The sequence below is a fragment of the Pogona vitticeps genome, chromosome 4 (genome assembly GCF_051106095.1).
Source record: "Pogona vitticeps strain Pit_001003342236 chromosome 4, PviZW2.1, whole genome shotgun sequence".
Classification (NCBI taxonomy): Eukaryota; Metazoa; Chordata; class Lepidosauria; order Squamata; family Agamidae; genus Pogona; species Pogona vitticeps.
The window spans coordinates 171,880,001-171,907,738 of record NC_135786.1 but is presented as its reverse complement, the minus strand read 5'-3'; the positions used below and the strand labels follow the sequence as shown (position 1 = coordinate 171,907,738).

The following is a 27,738-nucleotide window of genomic DNA, read 5'->3' as shown; positions in this document are numbered from 1 at the left end:
TGAATGCATCTTGGCTAAAGGAATTTTTTTAACATGCAGTTTACAGCTCTTTATTTTTTTCTATACATACTATTGCAGGTCTGTATTCGGAAAGCAGAAAATAAAAGAGAGGGGAAAGACATCTAAGAAAGGAAGCAACAAGGAAGGGATAGTTTCAAAGACTTTGAGGTGTGGAGAAAACCCTGCAAGTTTAGTAGCAGATACAGAGCATGCTTCCCACAGACACCTAGTGTAAAAGAAGTGTGCAAGATTGTATTTTTTCATTATGATATTCTCACATTGCAGCTTTTGGCCAGATTTCCAAGTAAATTATTTAGGATAACTGCTGCCATATGGGTGAGCTGCTGTTCCATCATAAAAGAGCTATTCTGTAAGTGCAAAATAAAAGTTTGGTGTTACATCTGAATTGATATTACAGAATTGAACCATGATTTGTATTAGCTGTAGTTTAGAGTCCAGACTGTCTTTTGATTTTCCATATGTACAGCAGGCAAGTTCATGCAATTTGTGATTTAGAACTGCCTGTTTGCTATCATTTAAAGCAGGGGTCCCCAACTTTTTTCACCCCGCAGACCGGCTGGGGAAGGCGGGGCAACCCCCATACTCATGCGCATGCGTGAACTGTGGTGCAGCGCTTGTGTGGGCACACGCTCGTGCACAAACAGTGATGCGGCACTTGGACGGGCACACTGGAGCACATGTGCAGGCACAAACAGATTGTGTGGGGGTGAGTGCGTGTGGGGGGTGGGGTGAGAGAACTGTCTTTGCAGACTGGTCCGGCTCAGGCGACAGACTGGCTCCGGGCTGCGGACCGGGGGTTGGGGTCCTCTGATTTAAAGTCTTCAGGTCCATAAGTTCACTCTCACTTCCATGCTACACGAGATGTGCAAAAAGAACCATGGTTGTAACCATAATTCATTAATCTGGAAGTCATATCAAATATAATTAACAGAGGTTATTATTTGCAAAATGATTTTAAATATGTTTTCCCCCTGATTTGCTGTGTGATTACAAGCCATATTTGTTACCCCAGATATCAAACATAGCTTTGCATGATATCTGAATGGAGTAATTGATTCCTCAGAACCATAGTACTCTCTAACGTTCAGCTCCACTGGAAGGGGCTCCACCTCTCTCTTGCACGTCTTTGTTGCTGCGTGCATGCACGACTCCTCGTCATGACCGGAACCTAACGTGATCGCTGTGCAGAGGGGAAAGACAGCTGCACAGAGGCACACATGTGCCCAGCTTACAGGGAACCTTGCTCAGAACCATTACTTATTTCTGCTATATCCACTGGAGCCATTTTTATACTATACAATATAGTAGCATTTTTCAAATCCATTACAGAATATAGCAGTGGTTGTAAAATGTTATCTTGGGAATCTGATTGAGAACAGTTCCCCTATACAGTATATGAATCTGTACAGTTGCCATGAAAGAAATTGTAAACGAGAAGCAGAGAGGTATCGGATATCAAGGTTCACAATGTTTTTAATATCAATAAAACCATGGTGGACCAAAACGTTTAAGATTAACACATCTCATTGTGAGCTTATGCTAATATAATCCACACCATGTGTTTGAAGAGGGAAGTTATATCCACAGAAATGGACTCTGAAATAAAATTGTTACTTGTAAAGGTGCTGTAATAGTTTTGTTTTTGTTGTTGCTGACACAGACTACATGGCTAACCTCACAGAAAATTGCTATATCATTTAGCTTGATGAGCATGAACAGTCTCCATTTGAAGCATTGGTCTTCAAATCATAATTGAATAGCCACCAGACAGGCATTTTGTTTGCTTTTTGGTCCATGGTGGGGATGGGTTGGTTCGCTCCTTTTTCAAGTGATTACACAACATAATTGCTGAAGTGAACCAAATTGTCCCCAGGGCATTCCCCCGTCAGGGGCTTCTCTTTGTTTTTGGTGATGGTAGGATCACCATAGTTTGGTCTGTTTCCAGCACATATGATCGCTAGGAACAAACCAAAAATGAGCCTTCTGGCTGCCAAGACTCCTTCTGTTTTGAATTTCTGATATTGTGAAATAACTTAATAAGGAAGCCACTTCACGATATCGGGAAACTGAATACTTTCTCAGCTCCTTAGCAGAGGGGAAGGCGAAGTGGACTGTTATTTAGACACTAGCAGACCATAGTTGATGCACTGCATCACTTACATAAAAATAATGTCTGTATATATATTCTTTGCTTGGTCTTAAAGGATTGGTTGAGAAACTGCCTATAGCTTAATTCAGCTGCAGGCAGTTTATAGACAGGCCCTTCAGACAAGGCAAAGAATTTGCCTATTTAGCCTGCACCGTCGTCATTGTTTAGTTTGTTTGTTTATTTGTTTATTTGTTTATTTATTTATTTATTTATTTGATTTATACCCCACCTGTCTGGGCGACTCGTCCGCTCTAGGTGGTTTAGTCGTGTCCGACTCTTCGTGACCCCATAGACCAGAGCATGCCAGGCCCTCCTGCACCAGCCTGCTCCAAAATGATCAGAGCCCTAAGCTGCCTTAGCAATGGTTTGGTGTGATTTTCTGAACATTTGTTTCAGAACATGACAGGTTCTACGAATTTAGGACTTCTTTTCAAATTGTCTTCTGTTCTACTTTGTCAAGTCAATCTGAAAGATTTAGTTAAGCAAAAGGCTTTTCTTTTGATTTTGGTTGCCCATGGCTGGGCAATTTTGATGCATATTTCCAGAATTTCTTGTCTGATCACTTGTTTCTGCTGCTGTTGTTTATATTCCAGCATATGCTGAAACATTCAAGGAACACAGCAGTCTTTTATGGCATGGACTTGTTCAGGAGGTCAAGCAGCAGAACATTCTGATTTGGGTTTTGAATCCAAACAGTAAAAACATTAAATTAACCTCCAGTACTGATAGTGAAAAAGAGCAGCAAAAGAACAATGTGAAAAGCTGTACCAGTTTGGAGTTAAAGCCAAGATTTTATAGTCTTTTAGTCAGTCTGTTCAAAGTGCTGGGTTATCACATGTTCCTTTTTTTTGCTGTGGAAACAAGAATATTTAGCATTTACCCTCTCAAAAATGACATCTATGGTTTTAAAACTGTAGCCATGTGTCAAATAAGATAACTAGAAGCCCTAGGTTGCCCAGCTGGTTTTGTGTAAACTAGATCTAAGTCCAAGTGCTAGTTAATTACAATTTTCTCAATTGTTGAATGGCAAGTCAATCCCATCTGACAATAGAATGCTTCAGTGGCCAGAATCCTCTTGAATTCATGGAGAATAAACTAGCAGTCTTGCAACAAATATGCATAGTTCTGCTGGCTGTTCATTGCACATTGGACATGCCCAGGCTGCACAGGTAATCACATATCTAAGTTTGCGATAAACAGCTGGAAGGAGATAAAAACTACTTGTGTGGTTGTGTATGGATTTTCAGAAGGAGATTTTGACCAATGAGTGTATTGTAGTTGGGACGAGCAATTGGATTTAGGTCTTACAGTATGTTTTGAATCATGATGTCTGGTTTCTATATAAATAAAGCTAAGGATTGAAGAAAGTGAAACTAAAAGATGGATTCCCTCTATTTTTCTTTGATTAGAAGGAGCAGATCCAATCTGCATATCCATGGAGGAACATAACCGCCGAAGAATATAGTAGCTGGTAGGGTTTCATATGCTTATGCAGACAAATAAAATGCATAAACACAAGAAATAACCTCAGTCAAAATCATTATTATTTTTTTAAATGGCTGCACATTGTTAGTCATCATGAAAATAACACTTGGAAAGCCAAAGAAGTACTTGATCCAAAATATAAAATTCATGAATCAGTAACAGTGAAGTAGTCAAATAACTGAAAGCTCATTCACTGAACTGCAAGCAAAGATAAAATAAACCACATTGAATGTATTGACTTATATTTCTATTATCAGTGGATTTACACATGGGTTTATATGTAAAGAATGAAATAGAGTATCTTCCCATTCTCAGGATTTTGCAAGTAAATCACAAATCAACATAGAGAGACATCACAGCAAGTGTAAAGGCATAATGTTTTTATGGTGCCGTAAACTGGATTTATTATTATTTTCTTCAAGCAACTTTACATGTTTAAAGTCCATCTACTTACTGCAATATTGTATATGGCTTTTATTTAATTGACACTGATTAAGTATAGCAACATAGTGTCAAATGAAAAGTGATCTGTTAGAATTGTATATAATATAAAAGAATATACTGTTCTGCTTCGTGGTCTCTGAATGCACACTAATGGGTTTAATCTGCGCTTGCGCAGAGGTCTCTGGAATATTCTAGAGCTTTGTGATACATTCATCAAGGACCGCCCCCCTAGCCCACGTGGTCTGCCTGTCCTGGTAATTACCTCAGTTCCTTTTTGCCGCCGCTGAGGTCTCCTCTCGTCGAGCTCCGTTCGTCTTCATTTGATATCTGAAAATAATTATAAACTTTTGATTGATTCTACGATCTTCTATATATTTAATCAAGGAAATTATAAGAGACTTTTTCAACAATTTCCCATACTGCCCCCCTTCCCTTCCATTTATGGCTCCCCCTTCCCCGTTTAAAAGGTGCACCTCATGCTCCAACAAGGTCCCTCTTTCAGATGGCCATGATCTCTGCCTTTTTTGTGTGGGAGAATCTCACCAACCTTCCACGTGTCAATTCTGCAAGAACTTCACTAAACAAGCCATTAAACTCCAGCAACAGCATCTTCGGTCATTCCTCTGGGAACGTTCCTTACAACCAGCTCAAACCATGGAACCATCACAAACATCTCATCCCCCGAAAGAATCTCCGGGTGCAACTACCACTTCTACGACGGCTAAACCGATCTCTAAAACTAAACCGAAATCTAAGCCCAAACCTCCCAGTTCAACAAAGTCCATCCTGGTACCAAAATCTCCTTCGGTATCAGAACACTCCAAATCGAAGAAACAAAATAAGTCTTCCACTGACTCTAATCCTTCCAGACAGAGACTCATACCGGAACTAGCACCATTACACGACCAGCCTACAGTCTGCCTTGACTTGCCAGAAGAGACCCTTCTTCCTCCATCTGGTCAACCTCCATCTTCACTACTTGCACGCTCTCCATCTTCTGTGCTCGATCCCGCTGAGGTTACCATCCTGCCTAGATTGGCACAATTGAGCCCTGTGTCCTCGGGTTGCTCTGTTTCTGTGGGCAATTCTGAGTCAGTGTACCCAGGACCCAGCATTTCACCTCTGCGCAAGAGGTAAGGAAGATCCACCACACATCCCAGATGTGCCATTCCAATGCTGATCCCGTACGACCCATAACTCTAACTGGGTCTCTGGCATCTCGAGAGCCTTCTACTCAGTATCACACTCCAAACGGGTCACGCTCTATGAGCCTCCGCAGTATTACGACCCTATATTCAAACATTCTCAACATTGAGCATATCAGTATTACCAACCCAAGCTTGACTTCTATACCAACCGTCTGCACCCTCGACACCGATACTATTACCAATCTGACTTCTCTGAGTCTTCACCTTCCCCTCGATACCGATCATGGTATCATGGCTTCTACTGTTCCTCGTCAGATGATGATTCCGTACCGTCCCCTCTGGTACCGAAGTCCCACAGACCTCACAAGAGACCCTATCCCACGTCTCTCCAATATCAACCTACGGAACTGAAATGACATTGGACCTCCGTCCCAACAGTGTCATGCATCACACAACCCTCCGTTCCTTCTCAACCACAGCCTCCCTCAGTACAAGTGACCACCACTTATGCTGGACCCCCGCCTCTACCTTCCGGTACCATGCATTCTCATCATAAGAAACACTCTAAACATCAATCTGTTTCCGTACCGGCCCAATAGGCTCCTTCTAGATCTCATCATGATCTTCCACAACCTCTATCCACCTCCATCCCACGGTACCGTTCTACCTCTCCAACCTTATCTTCTCAATCCTACTATTCGGAGGCTTCTAACTCTGTACTAGAACAGGAATCCCCTCCTAATCTACCTACACCAGACTTGAATGTCACTCAGGCTAATCCTCCAACACCATCTGATGACTTCTCCCCCTATTCTCAGTTGGTCCTTCAAATTGCCAAGTCTGTGGAATTAGATGTGCAGCAACCTGTTCATCCCCAATCAGATAAAGTATTTGAAGACATTAATGAGGAACAAACTCCACCTCTAAGTATGAGCTTTGTCACCTCATTGTTAGAGCTCACTAAACAAACTTGGTCTAAACCATCCTCTGTCCCACAAATGTCTCGCAAAGTCGAAAATCTTTACAAGACACATGGAGAGAATACTGCCTTCCTCTCCAAACATCCACCTCCCAATGTGGTCATCATTGATGCCACCTAAAACAGAGCATGAAATTGCTCAGCACCACACCAAATAACAAAGAAGGAAGGAAATTAGACATTGCCGGGCGTAGGATCTATTCCCTTGCCTCATTTACACTCCCCATTGCCAATTATCTCACAGCTATGGGAGATTATCATCATTATCTTTGGAATAAGGCTCTCCCATCACTGCAATCAGCTTCAGGTGAATACGAACCTCATGGCCTCGCTTTCCACCAAGAGGCCATGGCTCTCACACTTCAGGAGCGTATCACAGACATATTATTGAAGGATCATCTAGACACATGGCTACTGCTATAGCCCTCTGTAGACATGCCTGGCTACAATCCGCCCACATCTCAGATGATGCTCGCATGAGAATTGAAGACTTACCGTTCGATGGTACTGGTCTATATGACTTGGTCTATTTGACTATTAGTCTTGACGAAAAGACCAATGGCATATTGGACAACCTGCAAAAATTGAAAAAGACCCAACCATACTACAAACCACAATGATATCAGTGGTGCCGCCCTTACTCTTACCAACAATCCAGATAATTTCCTGACAAGAATAGGTATCCTTCACAGCCTGCTCCTTCCTTCCAACCTAGACACACAGTATGTCACCGCCCAAAAGTCTTTCCATTGCCCTGATAAGAAACAAAAACAGACTTCTTCATCCCCTAGATCCGTTCAACCTACCTTTCTCCATCCATCGCCACTCATCTTTCAGCCCGTCTTCCATCTTGGGCTTCTATCATCACCAACTCCTGGGTCCTCACCATTGTCACTGCAGGTTACACCATATAATTCATTTATCTACCTCCACCAAGGATCATTCTAACCTCACCGTCCGTTGCTCTCAAACAGGAAATTCAATCTCTTATCCTAAAGGACGCCATATCACCTATCAACCCTTCAGAAGACGATTCAGGGTTCTTCTCTCACTATTTTACTGTCCCCAAATGAGACGGCGGTCTGCGACCTATCCTCAACCTTCGGGACATCAACTACTATATCATTCAGAGAGGTTTCTGTATGGTCACGTTAGAAGGTCAGGCATGGGACACAGATCCCTCGGAGATGCACTGATGGCAGTCTGGACCACACACCTCATCTATCTGTTTCCCCCCATCCCTCTCCTTCTCAGAACAATAGCCAAAATCCATCAAGATCGCTCCAACACAATCCTCATTGCCCCTTGGTGGCCAAGACAACCATGGTTCACCAAGCTCCGCTCCATCGCCATGGATTATCTCCGGCTGCCTCTCATTCCTCACCTCCTCTCACAGTATCAAGTCAAGATTCATCACCCTGAACTTCACACTCTCCATCTCATGCTGTGAAGGATTCACCCTCGGTAGAAGCCATCTTAGCTAATGCCCAAAAGCCTACCTCTGTTAAGCTCTATTCCTATAAATGGACTCTCTTCACCAAATTTGCTCTCCAGCATCATCTTCCTACCAATCCTATGACCATGCAAGCTGTCCTTCAGTTTCTCTCCCATCTATTTCGTAAACAATTTCCCCTCTCTACTCTCAAAGTTTACCTATCTGCTGTCATAGCTCATCAACCTCAAGATTCCGATGCTGTTCTGCTTTTTCATCATCCCACAGTGAAACTCTTCCTTCAGTGTGTCTCCGATATGCGTTCTTCTGCTCCCACACCTTCTCCACAATAGTCTCTACCTGTTGTTCTTCACTAGCTTACCCATTCTCCATTTGAGCCACTTGCTACCATCTCTGAGCACCTCCTTTCCCTCAAGACACTCTTCCTGGTCGCCTCGGAACTTGCTGCCCTCAGAGTCAATCCTCCATTTCTTCAGTTTCACCCAGACAAAGTCACCCTCTTCCCTAATGTCTCCTTTGTACCTTATTGTCCTCTTCTCCATCGATACCTGATTGGAATTTTCTTTTCCTCTTGTTAGCACATATTCAAGAAATCTGCCCCATATATCATAGAAATTATTCATTTTCTTAACTTCTAAGTTACAAGTTAACTTATCATTTATAGCAATGTTCCATATTTCATTATACCATTCTTCCATTTGAAATTCAGAATTTGATTTCCAATTCCTAGCTATTATTAATCTGGCTGCTGTTAATGGTAATCAATTCTTTAGTCATCTTATCATATTCCATATTCTCAAATATTGATAACAGAGCTATCATAGGATTCAATTCTGTATCTTTTTCACATATGTCATTTAGTTTTTTAAAGATTAGTTTCCAAAATCTTTGTACTTTTCGCATTCCCACCACATATGAAAGTACCATTTTCCTTCTCACATTTTTAACAGAGATTCAGATAACTAGTGTTCATTTTATTCAATATTATCAGTGTCAAATACCATCTGAAACCCAATTTGAATTTTTTTTCTCTTATTCTCAATAGACTTTTAACTTTCTGTCTACCAAGGTAAAATCTGTAATAGTATCATTGTTTCATGATAATGTACAGGAGATTGCAAGAACTGTGTTGTAATAGCACAGTAGCAATAGGTAATTATTTATTTTAACTCAGAAGACTCACTGTATTGAATGCAACTTATTCCAATAATGTTTTTGCAAAATTACAACCTTTCAGAAAGAACAGCTCTCAAATGGTTGTTGTTGTTTAGTCGTTAAGTCGTGTCCAACTCTTCGTGACCCCATGGACCAAAGCATGCCAGGTGCTCCTGTCTTCCACTGCCTCCCGGAGTTTGGTCAAATTCATGTTGGTAGCTTCAATGACAAATGGTACCGCCTTCATTTTCAGAATGCTTCTTGCACTAAATGTATACCCTTTAGAGCTCTGTGACTTGGGCCAGTGCTTTTCCTTTTTGTAAATGGAGGGCTGAAAGGAAATGATTTGCCAGAGATCATTTAGCTAGCCCACATTTGAAGTGAGACTTGAGCCAGGAGTTTTTCATATCTTGTTCTCTGCCAGTGCAGTATACCTGGCTTCAGAAAGGTCACATCTTTTTAAAAAATTGTTAATATGGTATGAGACTTCTGTTTGCACAGAGACTATTTAAATGTTGAGATACTGTAGCTTTCTTGATACAGTGGTGGAAAAAAAGATTCAGCAAAAATTTGGCAAGGGCTTTCCTGAGACTTCAGCGTCCTTCAGGGGAAGCTTTGGGGACATGACAAGGTGCAGTGGGGAGTAATGCATACACTACTTATTTTTTTATTGAATATAGCACTTGATGCATTAGAAAGAAACTATTTTTACAGATTTTTAATCTAACCTTTTTTTACCTTTTTATAGTGCACCATTTTATAATTCACAATTTATTGCATTGTATTTATTACCCACATTATATACTAATGTCACCTTTTATTCCTGTAATTACTCCTGCTATTTTTATATGCTATCAGGGATAGAATATGACCAGTATATATTTTTCCAGAGAACGCTGCTCTTCTTGAAGGGCTGTCAGACGGCACTCCCCTGTTGGAGTGTGTCCTCTTTTTGAAGTACTGTGCAGACCAAGTTAAGTTTAAGGGGGAAAAATAAAATAAGTGTAGGGGCATTGAGGTTGCTCTTCTCTGTCATCTAATACTGGACCAAACAGAGACAGACACAGGGGATCTACTGTATTCCCAGTAATCTCCAATATGATGAGATATCCTGTATTTCACTTAAAATATAGTAAATATACATCAGTGTATGTAGATTAATGTGTGTATTAGGGATGGGTGTTTTGGGATTCTATTGATTTCTTGCCCCAGAAATGGTCTAGAATCTCCCAAGCAGATTTCTGGGACTGTGTCAGGAGAAAACAGAAGGCACCTGTTTTCTACCACCTTTGTCTGCTTCAATTCATGTGTATGGCCAGTAGGAAGAAGGGAACGGCTTCTCAATCCCACTGAGTGGCCGAAGTGTCATTCTAGTATTTATTCCATGGGGAAGATAGTTGCACAACCCCTTGGATTGTATGTGAGGAACCTCTCACTTGGTATCCTTTTGTTGGAACATTGGGATAACTCCCAGGAAGCAGTAGGACCGAGGGAATGTTCCTTCTTTGATGGAAAATGTGACAGTGAAGAAAATGCAAAAGACGATCAAAGAGTAATGAAGTCATGCATAAATCACACCAACTGTGTTAGTAGCTTACAGTGTTTATATTCATGTGTGTCTGCTCAGCCACCTTCTAAAATGTTTGTCAAGTTCCTTTTTCAGAATTAGAAGACGCTCTGGACGTAAACTCAGCAGAAGCCATGCATTGCTTTTATTGATTGTAGAAGGCAGATGTTTGCATAGATGCTTTCTTTTGATTTCTTTTATTCTACCTTAACTGTTTCAATGGCTCATGATAGGTTACAGTTATGCTATTGCAATCTGAATTATGTAACAGGAATATTTTCCACATTAAGTGTTCATATTTTTAAATATTAAAATGCATTTTGAAATAGAAGTTTTTTGGGGTAATTAGCAGTATTTAAGATTCAAAGCAACTGAATAGCTAGAGAAAAAAGTCTCTCACCCTTTCCATATTCCTGTAGCCTAAATCCACTGATTTGTCCAGCTTTAATCAGTGGGTACTTGGCAAATCAACACTTAAAATACGTTGTGATTAGCACTGGATTTAGCCCTAACTGTGTATTGCCCTGTGTATAGCATTTCATGTACTGAGATTATCAACTATTACTAGTATGTTCTTCTTTGTACTGTTAACTATTTACTATCCTTAGCTGCTTTCATAATGTGCCCCACTAGCTCATAAAGTACAATTAATACTGATTTATGCCTATCTGTTAATAAAACTGTGCATGCTATTACCATATGAATGAATGGCAATGACAGCCTTATTCATTGCTATACATTTATTATATTCACCTCTCCAATTAAATCTCAGTTTGGGTCTTTTGTTGTTGTTGCTGGACATGATATTTTAGATATCAACATTTCATACTGAGTTGGCATAAAGGAAAAACAAGGGAGTGCTTTTTTCATGTGCTAATTTGCATAGATGTCAAATGTTGCTTTGTGTCTTTGGGGCAGAGGGGGGACACTGAGGAAAACAAAATGACCTTTTCCTAAATTCCTTATGCTGGAAAGTTCTTTAAAATAAAACTTTAAGGCTGTAAAAGAAAAGAGGAAAGAGAAACAAGAAAATAAAGGTTACTTTATTAAATCAGTGATGTTGATCTGATAGACCCTGATCTACTAAATTAAGAGTGGGACAAAGTATTCAGTCCTGAGGGCCGCATCTGAAATATGTTAAAAGGCTGAGGGCCATAGCTAATGGACACATTTTCATTTCTGTGTTTTTAATTTAATCTGCATGTCATTATCCAGAACTTGCTGGATGCCACTCTACATCCCATGAACACATTGCAGATATTCCACAGTACTGACATTCTGCAATTGTTATTTTTTTGACTGAAATCCTGGTATCAGTACATTATATTGTCCTGGAAAAGGCTGAATAAAATCTGTTGAAATAAATAAAACGTTTGTTCATTTCTGTAGGGGTTGTCAGTGAAATATTTGTTGTAGATCATGCTATTAGAAACCAGGAGAACTGAAAAAAACATTTTTAACTTGCCTTCTTGATTTTGATCCTTCATTATTTCTGGAATTTCATTTTCCATACTGTATTCATAATAATGAAATTTGGGGCTTATATTTAAAAAAAAATTAAATGAAGTGGTTCTCAGGATTCTAGTAAGAGCCCTACAGCAGCAAAAGTCCTTTAGAGACTCCATGTTAATAATTGCTCCTAATTTTATTTGCAATACGTATCTGCTCAAGGCTATTCTAGGTCAAGGTCCATTGAATCCCATTTTCATTCAACTTCATGATGTTCATGAGCCCTCAAACAGAGGATAAGTAGTCTTCTCATTTTGAGAATTAACAACTATAGCTTGTGTGACTTTTCTCAAAGAGGTAAAAGCGTGTCCAGAGTAGACGGGAAGTGGCTTTGGTAACCTTTAGAAAACGGTGCTACATAAGTGCAACTCACGACATATAGCCTCCTTTCCATGTGTTGTCAGAATGAAATGTCTTACTATATGCTAGGTATTCCTGGTTTGCTTCTGTGACTCTCTATAACATGTATAGAGAGTCACAGAGTCCTTAAACTGCCAGTTAGTTGCTGAAAACCTAGCAAAATGGAAAGGTCTTGGCCTGAAGCAGAACAATAGTGACAGAGCCAGGATGTGGAAAAGAGATGTTGAGTATCAGTAAAAACAGAGCCAAAACCAAGGGAGTATGAGCATGGTTGGAGAAATGCTGTGGTCTGCAAAAGTAAAGGAGAAAGGAAACATAAAAACCTTTAACACATGTCTGAGACAACAAATATTCCTCCCCACACCCTGCCATAACCCATTATGGCCTGTGCATGCAGAGTAGAGCATGGTTCAATTTCAGTTTGGAAAATTAAAATATATCCACAGAATGCGGTGCTTCCAGAGTCTTATATTTTAGATTTCAAGATTTTAGTACAGGTTCTACTTTTCAGAAAAATTGTCCAAATAAAGGTTTCTCCTTTTGCCACATGGCCTGAGGTGTTTTTGTTTTGTTTTGCTTTGGGATAGAAGTTCTCACTAAGGCATGATATAATCCTGACAATTCTCCACAACAGGCAGTCGATCATATTTGCTTTCTTCAGATTTTCCTAACAATTTTCTTTTTTTCTTTTTCTTTCTTGTTTTAAATAATACCTTCTTCAGAATCATAGTTTTCTGCTTTTCTGAAATGTCATAATCTTTAGTTTCAATTAAGCTTTTGCGCAGTTTAGGTCACGTAGTGTCACTTCTGTGTAGAAGATATCGCACTGAAGAAAAATGGTCAATTGGAGCCATGTTTTTCAGTCCTGTATGAGAGAAAAAGAAAAAGTGCCTTTTGTTTGGTTAGCAGTACCATTAGCAAAAACCTTCTATTGTACATAAACCCTCTTGTATTTGGGGCAAAGGCTTTGTATAATGTTTAAACTACAGTATTTTGTACAGAATACATTTTTTGCACAAAATATAGATTTATTATGGAAAACCCCACCTACGTCTTTTTTTTTTTTTTTTGCCAAAGTACCTCAGAAGGCAAAAAATGCACAAAAAACACAATAAGCTGAGCAATTGGCAGGAAAACCTTTGAAATTTTCTGCAAGGATAAAGAAGGAAAAGATTTACTTCTCTAGTAAAGAGAGTCAATGAGAAAAACACTGTCTTGAAGAAGCCAGTGTTCATTGATCCATCCTATGCACTCCTGCTTCTCAGTGAGGAACTACTTGATTTCGAACTGTCCATCAAAGACTAACTCTTGAAATTCTGATTTGGTAAATATGATTCCACTCCTCTTTAAAATAGCTTCTTTCTGGGAATTCTAGAAGGGTTATCTGAAATTGCTCATGCCCCAAATTCTCAAAGTGTGAGATAAATAATGTTTAATGTTAACATTGTCTGCAGATTAGTATAAACAGATGAGAATAAATGGTTCTCCTTTTTCAACTTAATGCTTTTTTAACCCAAGAAGACAAACACAACTTTTTTTGAATTACAGTTCCCAAAATACCATCACTAGCAGGCCCTTTCTGTTTTTATGTTTAACATAGAGGGTATTTATTCTTTTTTGTGGAAGCATATTTAGCCATGACGAAACACACATAACCTTTCATTTTAATATATGTTAATACACAGATGTAATGAGTAGTTCCATTTTGCTTAAAAATAGGCTGCTTATTTTAGGAGAGAGGTTTAGTTTAAAAGTTGTGGATGAAAAAGTCTTGTGATCAGTGAATAAAGATGAGTGATATTTTAAAAATTGGCCCATTGAATATGCCTTCTTTCCCTATTGCATCATATTTGGGAGAGAACTTAAGTTGTTACACTTGAAATATAGTAAATATCTGTCACTCCCCTCATCCCCCCCCCCAATCACTTCATTCATCTCCTCTGTCTGCCAGGTCCTTGCAGTTCCCTGAGTAAAGTAAACCGTGTGCTTTTGTACTGTCATATTTGATTTGGACTATATTCTCACTGTTATTTGAAGCTTACATGAAATGCAGTGTCTGCATGACCCATTTTAGCAGCCTATTATCATAATTTCACTGTCATATGACTACTGAGTTAATGTACTCACAAATTACAGTGAAAGCATGTTGGATGACCTTAAGAGTTTTTAGAAAAATAACTGATGTATAAGGTCATATTTCAAAAAATAGCTAAAGTGAACTTTTTATTTATATTTATTTGGGGAGGGAACATTAAGGAGTCTTTGATTATCTTTCTATGAGCACTTGGGGTGGGGAGACGTGCAAGTTCATAAACTTTCTCAAAATCAGTATTCTTCAATTCACAATTTAGAAAGAGGAAAAAGAGGAAACTAGAGAAAGTAATGCAGATGTTTTGTTTTGTTTTGCTTTGGGATAGAAGCTCTCACTAAGGCATGATATAATCCTGACAATTCTCCACAACAGGCAGTCGATCATATTTGCTTTCTTCAAATTCCCCTGTTTTCTGTTTATTGCTTCTATAAAATACGTTTTAACTTGTTATAAACAGCCCAGAATAGGACTTCTGCACTAATTGGGTGGTATATAAATTAAAGAAATAAATACTAAAATAAAATTCATATTGTCCACTACTTTTTATCAGTGTTTGTATAGTTTTGCACTGTTCATTTTTCAGATTTATCTGCTACATTTGTATTTTATTTAAATACAAGTGCATAACAGAATTACTAAAATATAGTATTGTAGCTACATAATGGATATTTCTGTGTTTGCTGATAACACTTAAGAATTATAATGTTAAAATGAAAGTTAGCTCATTTCTCTTAAAGTCATACGTATGTGTGATTCTTATGTAAGCATGCTGTGGTTAGCATTTCACCAGGACTGAGAGGAAAATAATTGCTGGGTGCAGGAAAAAACTAATTGTGAATGCTCAGTGTTTTCCTCTTTGCTGAAGGTGTAACTCTATAACACACAGTCTGCTGTGTCTGAAAGAGATGTTGACTACTACCCCACACTTTATTTCTTTGTTGATTTCTTATTTACGTCCAGTGGGACACAGTCAGCTCTCTTGAGGTTGCCTGGATCTTACTCCCCAAGAGACAAATGTTAACACTGGTTTTGTGTGTGTGTGTGTGTGTGTGTGTTTGTGCATTCAATCATCTTCTCTAGGATTTCTTGGGCATGCTGTTTGCACAGAATACTGCACAGAAAAGACTATGCTGTCCACCATTCAGTAATTATCCACAGGAGCACGACTATGTTCATATGTCTTCATAGGATTTTTGCTGTTTTTTTTTTCTTTTTTCTTTTTTTACATCCTTTCAGTGCTGCTGGTGTGCTAATGGAAGAGATTTTGCCCAAAATTGGGTCATTATGGGCTGTTCATTTAGTCACTGTGAAATGAAATTCAAATAATCCAGCTGTGATGATCCCTACCTTCCTGCCTGTGTTGTGATCTAACTGTATTTGCCCCATACCTGTCTGTCCTGAGTTTCCCAACAGAAGCAGTTGCTGAAGGAAAATTTAGGGTCTCCTCCTTTTCTTCTCCTTCTTTGTGAGAAAAGAAGCAGTAGAAGTAGCACGATACCAGAAATGCTTTCTCCTCTTCTTCTTAAAAGTATGTATGGAAACTGCTGTACCTAAATACAGTTGTTAGTGCTATCAGAGTTATTTCATAGTACTTTTATAACAAATCTACAACTATTTGTATATTATTTATTATACAACAGTCTCATTAAATATTTTTACTTATTAAGGGCAGGATCCCGTTGGGTCACACGGTCATGGAAGGATAAATCATGCAAATAGTGCTAGATTTTCACAAAGTATCTATTGTACCCAGCTGTGCCCTGCATACACAATACAGTGAGACAAGGTACACAACAGACAGCCAAGAATCCATGCAAACCATTTGTGTTAGTGCACATATGTGTGCAGTAAAATACAAGATGATTTTTGCCTAGGAAAAACTATTTTAACTATTCTAGAATTCGCGAAGGCTTTCACATCCGGGATCTAATGGTTGTTCTGGTTTTTTTGGGCTCGTTGGCCGTGTTCTGAAGGTTGTTCTTCCTGATGTTTCACCAGTCTCTGTGGCCGGCATCTTCGGAGGACAGATTGCTGTCCTCTAAAGATGCCGGCCACAGAGACTGGCGAAACGTCAGGAAGAACAAACTTCAGAACACGGCCAAAGAGCCCGAAAAACCCAGAACAGCCATTATTCCAGAATTGTTCCTAATCAAATTATTCACACGTTACAACTGGGCTTCAATATTTATTTATTGTCAATGTCTGTTTTTCTTCTTGGTGGCATCTGTGAATCACATATTCGGTTGTTTCTTTGCCTGTGTGAAACTCCTCAGAACATCATAGAGCTTAAAGCAAAAAACCATTAGAACAGACATCTGTAGCGCACATGCTCCTATACCTAATGGTGATCCCTCAGTGCACTTTAGTCATCACTGAGGAAACTTCTCAAAGCATTGTCTAGAGCAGTGGTTCTTACCCTTTGTTACGCAGGTGTTTTTGAACTGCAACTCCCAGAATCCCCAGCCAGCAGAGCTGATGGTGAAGGCTTCTGGGAGTTGCAGTCCAAAAACATCTGAGTAACAAAGGTTAAGAACCAGTGGTCTAGAGCCTGTTTTTTTCCATTTATTGATGGTTTCATACCTGTTCATCTTCTTGTTCATCTTTGTCTTCTAAAAAGCAGCAGTTGCTCCATTATCTTCCCCTGCCCCCCCAAGTTCCTATTTGTTGTATTCTACACCTTCCCTCTTTAAGAAGAGCACCAACATGCACCAACAAAATTCCCCTCACCAAAGGACATCCTAAGTGTTTATATTGCCTTGGTGAGGGGTACCAGACTCAAAGTTGACAGTTTTGGTGCAAATTTACTAAAGTTACTATAAAAAAAATTAAAGATCCTGCTTCAGATTCTGTCTTTGGGAAAGATCACTGCAGGTGATAGGATGTTTATCTCAACAAGCAGCTTCCGTTCCAGCTGTACCTGTCTGTAAGACACTCTTCAAACAAGTTCTCATGGAGACACTTCAGTCAGAATCAGATGACCATATGTCATTGGACATTAAGTCTGTCCAGAAAATACCACATTTTGACTTTGAGGACATACCTTTGGTTTCAAGGGTGACATTAGCGCCAAAGTTGACCTCTTCTTTCATTTTGAAGAAGAGAAGTAAATCAGTGGATTCTTACAGTAATGTGGCAAAGAAATCTAAACTGAAGTAGAAACCTAAGAGGCCCAAAGAGCAACTGGTGGTTCCCAAGAAATCTAAATATCAACCACTGACACCTAGACCTCCCCCCCAGACTGCAGATAAAGAACAGGAATATGAAGGAAAGAAGGAGGAAAGTGAGCTGTCCTCACTCACAGAGATACCAAAAGACGAGGAGGGAATCATAGACGGAAAATTGACTGAGGTGAAATAGAAACTGATAGAAGAAAAGGAAAAGACAGAGGAGGAGAAGGGAAGTATAGAGGTCTGTCTGGTGGAGGAAGGAGTAAGAGGAAAAGGGGAGGAGCTGAAAATGTCAGTATGGGAGGAGGATATAAAAGATATGGGGGAAAGGAGATTTGGCAGTAAGTTCAAGAATGAAGGAGTGAGGAAGAAGGAGGAAAAAGATAAAAGGGGATTAGACTCAGCCTATGAGAAAACACACAGGCTTTTAAGGGACTTCCCTAACCTAAAGGTTGGTGGGCTGTTCCCGGATCCAGAGATAAAGAAAGAAAAAGAGACGACATATGAGCCTCAGGAATGGACAATGATTGTTTTCCCGTGGGGACAATGACGGGGCAAGAAGGTGATCAGGCCAGACCCAACATACAACAAGCCACCAAAAGAGGGGTACTAGGCTTGACACTATTTGCGGCACTATTTGCGCAGTGAGGAGTGCCCCTCTAACGGAGTCCCACAGATCAAGAACGTTGTGGACTGGATCCCCAGTGAGCTACCCTAATCTTCAAGAGGAATCAACCCCATCAAGTTACAGACCCTTGCTGGATCTATCTTTTTTGATCCAATTGAAATAGTTATTGACTCACCAAAAGTTAATAAAATTGGAGTTGCAAACATTAGGGATAAGCCTCAGTCATTATTTCCCGCCAAAACCAAGGAACTGCCACAACTTTCAAACAAACCCAATCTCAAGGAAGATTTGGTGTGGTTTGCATCAGCCTCTGAGGTACAGAGGCCACCTCCATCAAGATTTGATCCAGTTTATATCTACTCTGTCCACATCAGCATGTTACCGCCTCTGCTGAACTTGGTTAAGGAGTCATGGCTTAAACTATTGACCTCACATCCTACTTCTAGGCAAATGGCGAATCTGAACAAAAGCCATGACAAGGAAACAACCTTTATTCTCAAGCATCTGTGACCAAGCTCTATCATTGTTGAGGTTTCTCAACCAAAGGCCAAAGGGTGTCACAACACAACTACAAACAACAGAGATGGCTGCAAAATAGTCATGCTGGGGAGGAGGATACAATGAGTGTGCACCAAAAGTTTTTTTTTGAGGGGGGAGGAGAATCCAATCCTTACTCAACAGCTTGACGGGTGAGAGAGTCCTAGCTCTTACATTCCAGCAAAAAGCTACGTCTCTTGCCACACAGCAGATTCACTCTGTGTGGCATGCAACTGACTGTGCTGACAAAAAAACAAACAACCCCCCCATGTCTGCAGCAGTGTATCTCAGATGTTACACATAACTTTGCTCAGGTGGTATCTTGGAAGATTCAAGGTCCAGAATAGTAGACCTACCTCTGGACGGGGAAGGACTTCTCAACCAAAAAAAGTGGATGATATTATAGATTATCTTCACAGGAAAAGAAACACTGCAAAAATCATGGGCTTTTATTTTCAATACCAACAAAGACAGTACTGATCTTACGGAAGATGTTTTACCTATACTCGTCAACCAAATTTCTATCAGACTGACTGCAAATTCATCATTCTTACAGTCAACATTCTCAGCAACAGAGATTCAAGCAACCAGGTAACACAAAAGGTAAGGAGAGAAAAAAATCTAAGCAACACCTTTGACTTCCCTTAAACCAAGACCCTCAGTCTCCTGACTCACTTTCTAATAGTCACAATTCCACTCTTAACACTGTATTTTATCACCTGGTGCGACGTTGCCAGTGACAAATAGGTTCTAGCCATTACTGAACATGTTTATGCTTTAGAATTTATCTCCCTTCTCCAACATATCTCTTCAGACCTGCAGTACCATCTCAAGTACGAGAGGAAGAAATAGTTACATTCTTTAAAAAAAGATACCATACAACCTGTTCCACCAGAAACGCATCCCACCAGGTTCTACTCCTGCTATTTTATTGTTCCTAAAGCATGGATGTTTGAGACAAATTTTATTTGAGCTCTGTAATTCTTGCATAGACACCAAAAAGTTCAGAATGATTATGCTAGAAACAATACCACCACTTCTTAAGTTTTGTTGTAGTACACCTCAAGGACGCTTTTTAAATTGCATTTTATTTAATTTAAAATATTTATAAGCCACCTTTCTCCTAAAGGATTCAAGGTGGCTTAAGTATTAAAAGAAACAAAGTTAAAAGCCAATTAATAAAGTATTAAAATATTTTTTAAAAACCATTAAACAGATACATTAAAACTCATAATAAGAGCAATATTAAAAATACAGGTAAAACAACAGAATAAAATAATCCCTTTAAAAATCCTCTTGGCCAGCCAGTCATTTAAAGGAAAGCCTGCCTGAAGAGAAAGGTCTTCATCTGCTTGCAGAAGGACAGCAAAAATGGGGCCAGCCTGGCCTCTCATGGGAGGAATTCCAGAGTTTGGGGTCAGTGTCAGAGAAAGCCCTCTCCCATGTCTCCATCAAACATGCTGATGTGGGTGGTGGGACTGAGAGAAAAGCCCCTCCTGGTGATTTTAACGGCTGGACATGCTCATAAAGGGAGATGAGGCCCTTGAGATAGCTTGGACCCAAGCAGTTTAGGGCTTTAAAGGTGAAAAACAGCACTCTGAATTGTTTCTGAAAACACATTGGCAGCCAGTGGAGCTGCTTTAATAGGGAAATTATACTCTATGTTCCCTGTAATCAACCCCGGTTAACAATCTGGCAGTGGCATTTTGGACCTGCTGGAGTTCCCAAACACTTTCCAAAGGCAGTCCTCTACAGAGTGTGTTACAGTAATCAGGCTGACCTTGGGTAACCCAGGCTTTCTTGGGCTGCAGCTCCCAGAAGCCTTCACTACTAGCTGTGCTGGCTGGGGTTTCTGGGATTTGCAGTCCAGGAACATCTGGGTTAGCCAAGGTTGGGAACCACTGCTCTAGAATGTTCTGAGAAGTTTCAAGCAAGTGCAGAAATACACACAGGTTCAAAATCACAGATGGCCAGTAACCACTTCATTTACAGTCGTGCCCCGCTTAACGATTACCCCACATTACGACGAATCCACTTCACGACAATGTTTTAAATGTTTTTTCCGCTTTGCGAAGATCAGTTTCCTGCTTCAGGAACCAATTCTTTGCATTACGACGATCAAAACAGTTGATCGTCGGGTTTTCAAAATAGCCACCGGGTGCTCAAAATGGCTCCCCGCTGTGCTTAGGGGTGGATTCCTCGCTATACAGGCACCGAAAATGGCTGCCGTATGGAGGATCTTCACTGGATGGTGAGTTTTTAGCCCATTGGAATGCATTAACTGGGTTTTAATGTGTTTCAATGGGTTTTCGCTCTACAGCAATTTCACTGGAATGAATTAACGTTGTTAAGCGAGGCACCACTGCATTTCTTTTTGTTTATTTACTCATGTGTTGAACGATTCTACGACTTCAGTTGCTAGTCTTTTATGACTACCTATTAATATTACGTACAGCAGAAGACAGGAAAATATAGGTACAAAAGTATATTTACTGCACAGAGTTCTAACTCCTGTCCTCAGAAGATGCCAGCCACAGAGATTGGTGAAATGTTAGGAAGAAAACCCTCCAGAACACAGCCAAACAGCCCGAAAAACCTACAACAACCATTGGATCCTGGCTGTGAAAGCCTTTGAGAATACATATATTTACTACCTTGAGCATCTGTGGTTGAAATTGTAGTGTTATATTAAAAGCCTCTGTGCTGTGTGTATAGGTGCTGCAAAGGCAGAAATAAAACTAAATCTGCTCAAATGATGATCTAAACAGACTGCCTTCTAATTTTGCAGGCAGAGCCTATAGATAATGTAGGAAAAGTTCACTATGTAAGAGATGAGGTATGTGATGGACTTACCACTATTGCAGCTTGATTCTTGCTGTTGAGTTGAGTGGGAGAGATAAAGCACAGTGAATGGTCAGCACCTTTCCCCACAGCCAAATAGTCAAGCAATAGCTGTATTTATTATAGCATAAATCCTTTTCCTTAAAATATTCCATACAGTCATTATTTAAAATGAAATTTATGCTGTTGGGATTCTACCAAGGCCTGAACATTTACCCAGGCATAACATCTGTTGAGGTCAATATATTGCATTTAGATATTTGTTCAGTCCCTGTTGTCATTGACCCAAAACATAAGACTGAGATCCAAAAATCCCTTCTGAAAACTTGAGGTGCTTCCTCAGAAACATATGGAGGGATTTATTTGAGCAATCTGTATAATTGCTTGTGAAGCCGCACAAAAGTACCTTGGGAATTCTGGGAGTTGCAGTCTATGAACACAAGTCTGCATCCTCTGATTTAGGTAGTCAGTGCCAGTTGATGGCAGTTTCTATAAAACAGTGCTCTGGAGTATTTCCTCACAACCAGAGATTGTGAGCCTCTACCACTGTATACTCCTTGGCCTACATCTTATCATTGGCCATGCTGGATCGGGGTTCCAAGCCTGAACACCTTCACTTTAGTTTCATAATCTATTATTAGGATGAGAATATACAGTATGTGACACTAAAAACATTTTGCTAAAATCCATGTGTCTTTTAAAAGCAGCTGATGCGGAGGGGAGATCATCCCAGTGGAATCCGTTAGTACCAAGAAGTGTGAAGGACTGAACGTTTCCTACACAGCTCTGAATCGGATGATTTCTTTTCTCAGGCATGCTAAATGCTAAATTTCTATGGCATTACAGTGCTACTAATGCTTATATGACTATTGGACTAATTAAGAGTTCTGTGGTCAAAATATACAAAGCATCAAAGTAATTCAAAGGGGAAAAATACCAACACATGATTTCTAATTTGTTCCCCATTCTCTCATTTTGCATACTTCAGCATCAGTTCCCAATATGCATTCAATTTCCTATTGATTACCACCATTGGAGAGGATATTGTAAAACTCAAAGCAATTCACATGTGAAATCAAAGCAGTACATACATAAGTTATTTTGACAGTAAAATGAACATGCTATTGATCTAAGATAATCAAATTGTTATTGTGGAGTGGTAGGCTTTGGCTTTATGATACTGTGTGCATTAAATTTAACAGTTTTTGTATGTGCTGCTGATGGTATTCTGCACTGCCCCAAAGACCATAGCTCTGTAGGAGCTTTATGCATCTTACCGCATATATAAAGAGTTCTATCTTCTATTCCACCTACACTCTGTGATAGCCATATTGATCTGTTGAAGCTAAAGTGGCATTGACATTTGTAGCATCTGAAGAAGTTACAGAGGTATTGTGGTGTTAACTTTTCTGGAGCAGAGCAATGGTTTTCAGTCAATGGCACGCTATGCCCTCCTGGAAGTGTGCTTAGCCATCTCCTACTGACTTATCTGCCATGAATTATCCACCGATGTGACCTTAGAGCATACCAGTAGTAAACTTCGGACATTCAGTGTTTCTCCCAATTCCCTTTTCTCTCTGCCCGTCAACACATCATAAATGATAAATGTAACAACAGAATGCCTGCAAGTAGGTAACTATCTTTCTTTGGGAAAAGTGGGCTTTGTGTTTTTATTGTTATTGTTACATCATGTTCTGGATAGCTCCATGGTTTAGGCATCTGCCTGTGGAACCACAGATTAAGAGTTCAATTCCCCACTGTGCCTCCTTGCTATGGGTTGGATTTGGTGGTCAGCTCTGCAGTTGTAAGATGATGATGATTCGCTAGAGTGTTTGGGGGGATATGAGATACAAAAGGTTGATGTGAACTGCTGGACTAGAGGGATCTTTTTTTAGTATTTGCAATTGGCTAGTGTTTTCTCTTTCTCTGCGGTATTTATGTGGGTGGATACACAAAGAAGAGAAAACTGTCAGAAGTAGACCCAAATTATTGTATAAGTGCTACTTTGGGTCTTTTAATGTTAGCTTATACTGAAGACTTTTTTGTAGATCTGACTGGTAACTTTGCTGAGGTAATTAGGTTGAGGTAATTAGAGTACTATTTGAGACTGTCCTCTCTGCCTTCATCCTTTGGTAATATGACTGCTGGTGTGGCAAAGATATCCTTCACTATCCACTATATACACATCAGTGCTTGGAACATGCTCTTTGTAAAAAGTAATTTTATAACTTCTTAATTTTGAAAAACTTCATAAATATTGCTTATAGCTTGTTGTTCAAAGAGTAAAGTCTGAGTTATGTGTTGCTTATACACTGCTTTTTAGTTACTGCTCTAATTATGGTGGCCTGAATCCAATTCTTGGTCATTGGGTCAGTAGGATTAATATAAGTCCTGGCCTCAGCGTGATTCCTCTATTTGGGACTAGCAATTGGAGTTTGCCATTAAAAAAACAAAAAAAGCAAAACTTAAAATATAAAAATGGCCAAAATTCATCCCAAATAACCCCTACAACCACAGTTTTTAGAATAATAATTGTTTCTATGAGTTACACTTAGAGTAATGATGTTACCAGATGTTAGGCTGTTATTGAGAATATAACACTATTACTTGTAATATGCATTATTACTTGTAATATGCTAGTTTCAAGCTCTGATAAGATGACAGTGCAGGGTGGTCACATAATTTATTGGTGGGAACACGGTTTTTGGACTGGAAAGATAGAATGCGGCTGATGTTCCAAGTGGGCTCAGGTCCCTTTGCTTCATGTACAGTTTGATGACTCGTGTTTTGTCTTTTCCAGCTGCTTAAATTTGAAAAAAAAATAGAAAAGGAAGAAGAAATCTAGAGATCAGGAAAATATATACGTTATTGACAATCAAGTAACGAAGGGAATGAGCAGCATTTGGAGGGAAAGGAAGTAGCTGTTTCCAAAATATTTCCATGCTGATGAGATAACAGATAATTCTGAGTGCTTATGCTTGTGCCGTATGCTTGCTAACTACTTTTCATTTGGCCCTTGCACTTGGGATGGAAAGTTGCATTCAGATTTGCAAGCAGTCTATATTTGAAGATGGAAATATTTCTGCTCAAATTATATTTGCTATATTGTGTTATTCATTCTGATAGAAATGTATTATGGACAAGGATCAGCAGCACATCTTGGTAAGTACTTTACTTAGTAAAGTACAAGATACAAGGTGAGCTGTTTTGTGAACAGTTTGCTGTGAGCACTGGTCCTCAGCATATGGCTTTTATGAAACTTATCCTCTAATGTACCAGATAGGGTCTCTTATAGCTTATTATACAAAAAAAAAAAAAAAAATCTAGGCCAGGATCCAAAGTATAACATCATTCCACCGAACCAAATGGCACATTGTACATGTGTTTCCCATACAGCAGCTCTTCCAAAGCACTTCCAAATGTACGTAAGGCTGGTGTCAGCACCCAGCATCCCTGGGCAGCTTCCAGGTCCTTCAGCCCCAGCAGGATCTACTACTAATGACTGCTTTGGCTTTCCCCTTTAAACGATCTTCCAGCACTGTTTGGTGGTTGAATCTAGCTATCAAAGAACATGACTTCAGGAGCACTGTGGGGAAGTTAGATAGCAAATTTAAATCAACATACTATCTTGAACATATTGTACAGTACTTGTCTGATTTTCGAAGTTAGTTGCCTTGGGCCTTGATTATAATTTGAAGGGAAAACCAGGAGAATACTGAAGATGTCAAGACTTGGAGCTCCAGAGAGTCACTGCTGGTCAGCATTTACAATATTGCACTAAATGGTCCATTGTCTGATTTAGTATAAGGCAGCTTCCTCTGCTCTAGTAGCCTGGGCTGGTCAGAGAATGAATTAGATCACTACTATCTACTTGCAGTTAGATAAAGATGTCAGAGACAAACATTTGAGAGTGGATACTGAAAATGCCACTTCTTTCTGTTCCGCTTCCACAGCACCTTCCGTCACTGGCCACGGTGTAACTCTGGGAGTGGTAGTCCAAAACCGGGTATAATTTCCCTTCTTTTTGCCAGAGTGTACTGACAGAAGATCTGTACTCTCAGATCTTAACTTTGTCCTGAATTCAGGAAAGGTTCAGAAGTGAATCATGATTATAGCATAGCAACCTGATCCTGAAAGAAAAACAAGCTGCTGCCTTTGGACAGGCGCATTAATTATCATGCCTAGAGAACATTACTGGTCCCAAGAAACTAAAGCAGTTCAGTTGAACTTGGGCTTCCATGAAATCAAAGCCATAGAAATCTCTATCTGTTGTTTCATAGGTTTGTTGTAAAGGTGACAGCGTTCAGCCTGAAGGCAGGCGGTGCATCACGGCCTCTCCCAATTTGAAGAGACCCTTGTCCAGCAGGCCAAGGCAAAGAGGCAGTCACGAAAGCAGCAAAATCAGGGAGCTAGACAGGATACAGATTGTATTCGTCCTCAGTGTGGAACGGATTGTCACTCTCGAATTGGCCTTCTTAGCCACAATAGACACTGTTCCAAGTCCTCTATACAGAGCATGTTACCATCGTCTCTCGAGACTGAAGGATGCCTAATATGTAAAGATGAAATGATAAGGCTGTTGGAACCAGTAGAATTATGAAATACAAATGTGTCAAATAAGTTAGGAAAGTAGTAGAGGTACTCGTAGTATTAATGCTAAGGTATTCTGGATGGGAGGATTCAGTAAACATTTTGAGAAGAACCTGCTCATATATAGGTGAGTTCTTAATGGAATAATAGTGAAGGATACTAAACATTGTGACATATGATGCTCATAGTACATGGATTATGATTGTGTGAGAACAAAACAAACTTGAAACTTGCATATGTACTAGAATACTCTTGGTCTGTATTTGCACCCAGTGTTGTACTATAGTTTCACTATGTACTATGGTTTCACTAGTTGGATTCCTAGCTTGTTGTTGCCAGCTTGTACAACATAGCCAAGAATAAGGTAATGTGACATTGAATGATGCATTATTTGTTTGCCCATGTGGGAGGAAGAAAATGGAGCTCACCAGGCCTTGTTTTGATTTCTTTGAGTTGCTTTCTTTCTATTCATCATGTGGTGCCACTGTTAAACCATAGTGTTACATTAAGTGCAAATCCTTTTACTCAATTACAGTTCTGTCCAACAATTGTAAGGCTACTTGTAAGTTTCATGTGTTTGGGAAATAGTATTTTAATAAATAGACTATGGAGATGTTCCTGTAAGATAGTATCTGTATGTGTGTGTGTTATGTCTCCTCAAATAACATTTGACTTACAGACACTATAATATTTTTGAGGCAAATGAAATATTTAAGAAGTGGTTTCACCAGGGCTACTACACCTCACATTAATTTCCATGGCTAAGGAGGGATTCTAACCCAGATCTCCAGACTCTTAATCTGTCACTATCCACTACACCACATTGGGTACCTATACATAGAGCAGGTATTCTCAACCTTTTTTTGGCCACAGCAATAAGCACAATATGAAAGAAATATACGCTGAATCAGGATTCTATAAGCCACATAATGAACCTTATAAGGTGGTATATGCAGAATTGTTTCCAGTCTGGCCCCCTTCGAATGTGTCAGGGGCCCCACTGACAGTGGCTGCTATAGAACATAGTAAATGAATATGATGGGAATAAGCTGTTTTTTTATTACTCATCACACAAAGTTGTTGTTGAGTGCAAGCTGGATCAAATTCTGGTTCCATTGATCCTAATGTAGTAACTTGATTTCACACTTCTCTGCTGTAATTAATAGAGCCCATGTTCTGTGTTCTTCCGTCATAGGAGATAACTGAAAAAAGGCATAGTGTTTAAAAATAAATAGCATGTTTATGTTGAACTATATCTTGTTTATCAATGTAAAATGTTTACTACCTAAATGATGAAGGTTTGCTCTTAAAGCTCTGTATAAATATAGGACTTAGTTCAAGGCTAAATACTTTTAAAAGTCTGTTTTTGCAAAAGTAGTAGGCATTATACCATTTATTGGCATACTAAATCACCTAGTTGTCATTCAAAAGCTAAAGATGCAACATGCTTAGTGACCCTCCCATTGATAGTATATAAATCACTGAAGATTAAATTGCCAGATAATTTGGAAATTTAACCATTTGCTTTTTGTACTTCCATTTGTTCTGATGACTTGCACTTTTCCCAACCATTCAGGATTTTTGAACAGTCTTTAAGGCATTCCTCACCTTCT

General features: G+C 39.5%; 1 protein-coding gene and 1 long non-coding RNA gene across 3 annotated transcripts in view; one reads left to right on the top strand and one right to left on the bottom strand.

Annotated features, from left to right (window-relative positions):
• The window catches only part of TSHZ1 (teashirt zinc finger homeobox 1), a 99,877-nt gene that overhangs the window by 47,754 nt on the left and 24,385 nt on the right, over positions 1 to 27,738 (top strand). The window lies entirely within an intron of this gene.
• The window catches only part of LOC144589247 (uncharacterized), a 35,520-nt gene continuing 10,478 nt past the window's right edge, over positions 2,697 to 27,738 (bottom strand). Inside the window, exons 1-2 of the long non-coding RNA XR_013545272.1 lie at positions 27,734 to 27,738; positions 2,697 to 27,327 (exon numbers count right to left, since the gene is read on the bottom strand). The exon at positions 27,734 to 27,738 is cut by the window's right edge and continues 10,478 nt beyond it. This is a non-coding gene — a long non-coding RNA (uncharacterized LOC144589247). The remainder of the gene's footprint in view (positions 27,328 to 27,733) is intronic.